We start from the raw sequence: 2,107 nt of genomic DNA, 5'->3' as shown, positions 1-2,107 counted from the left end.
AGTCTGGAGCTGTCAGATCATCAGTCCAAACCAAAAAAATTAAATGGTCTCCTTAAATCCTTTGTAGACAGAAAGACAGAAATTGTTCATCCAAAAGTGTTATCCCCTTTAATTAAAGATGCACTCAGTAACTTTTTGTTTATGTTTTGCTGATCAATATGGCAGTCATCTTGAATGAACACAGACACATAGCATGTGGATGCAGCATCATTCAAACACAAAAGTTTCAGCTACCGATGCCAACTGAAGAAATTCACCATTCACAGTCAGGCATGATTAATTTAATCCATGAGTGAAAGTGTCCAATAACAAGGAGGTTACTGAGATTTATGCGACCTTCAAGTGGAGTTAGAAAACTCATAATTTCGAGTTCTGGGCACATAAATGTTTCCAGTGGGAAATTCAGAATTCTTGACGATCCCCAAGTTCTCAATGTTGAAAGTGCTGTTTCCACTCTAAAGATAATGAAAAGCATTGATTTAGCAAAATTATTTTAATTTCAGTGCTTTATTTAAAAAAATAAAACAATGTTATATATGACAGAACTTTTTGTCAGTTTATGTAAAACTAATGACCCACACTTTGTGGTTTGTTTAATGCAAATTAATTAATAATTTGCTAGTTACCATGCATTAATAATATATATAGGTTGTGTAAAAGTGCTACAGATGTATGCACTTCTGCTTACCCACTGGTACTACGCGCTCTGAAGTGACTCTGAGTGAGCAAGGATATTTCATTTTACAAATCCATTTTGCTTTCATTCCTCTGTCCTTGTTTCCTTTCCTTCCATTCTTTCCTTGTTTCCTAAGGGGGTGGGGTTAAGAAGCGAGGAAAGGAAATGAGGACACACAATTTCAGAAATGAGAAGTACCCACGCACAACTCAGATGTAAGAGCTTCCCAGGTGCACTTGAACACAGTATAAGCACGGCTGGTCATGTGATCTAAACATGGCAGCCCCCATGGGGAGACCCTCTCCATATATAATAAAACAGCTTTTATAAGGTTTCTGATCTGATTTAACACGTTTCAAAATTATGATTCTTTTTTTTTTTTTTTTTTTGAAGCACAACTATTTTAAATGGGGAAAAAATTACTACGTGCAACTTTCGGGGTTAAAGCAGTTCAATGAAACAGTTTAATGACATATGGTTTTGAAATATGCACCCTGTCTCTTGGGTTGTGCAACTGAGAGTTCAGATCACCTGTACGTGTGTGCAGGTAATCTACATAACACCGCACACTTCATCTGTCACAGTGATTAACGGCACACTTCTGTTGCCAGAAGCAACCATCCGCTGGAGATGTTCGTTTTTTTAACAGTCCCTTGCCCATTCCTTTATTGCACCCCTTATATCGAGATACATTATATTTCAGAATATGTTTAAGCAAGTGACATCCAATGTATATATATATATATATATATATATATATATATATATATATATATATATATATATATATATACATATATATACATATCACTAATGCATTCATGTCCAATATAATTTTGCTCCCATTCTCGACGCCAAACTCTTCACTTCAACAAGTCATATTTACGTATTTGCTTCTTAGATTGCTCATGCATTATTAGCATTCTTATCATTATCTAATCAACTCTGCCCTGAAAATGAGTGAAAATCTCTAATACCCACGCTGGGGTTTGTGTATCAGTCGTGGTCGCTTTGAGTTGCACTTGTTTTAATGCTCACCAGCATAACTGCCATTAAAGGGGGGGAGAGAACACATTTCCTGACCGAGATCTGCACAACGGCAACCTTTACTAGTGAACTGCGATTATTTCCCACTGAGCGAGCGGTACCTTAGGGCCTTCAACTGGATTAAACTAATGAACATACACTCGCAGGGGGGATCGTCGAAGAAGGCCTTTAATTTCGGTATTTACATAGGCAACATATAACTAGTTAATTCTTTTAAAATCTATTATAAGAATTAAACTACAACTAAACTATTTAGAAATAGTTTCATTTCTTTATCGGCTATGTCCACAATAAAATGAAGGACCCTCTTTGTCATTTTGGATTGGGACTCTGACGTCACATGTGCCAATGCGCTAATGGCGATGGCTAGACATAATGTTTACC

This window comes from Myxocyprinus asiaticus, chromosome 1 (assembly GCF_019703515.2).
Source record: "Myxocyprinus asiaticus isolate MX2 ecotype Aquarium Trade chromosome 1, UBuf_Myxa_2, whole genome shotgun sequence".
Classification (NCBI taxonomy): Eukaryota; Metazoa; Chordata; class Actinopteri; order Cypriniformes; family Catostomidae; genus Myxocyprinus; species Myxocyprinus asiaticus.
Note: the sequence above shows the minus strand (reverse complement) of the source record.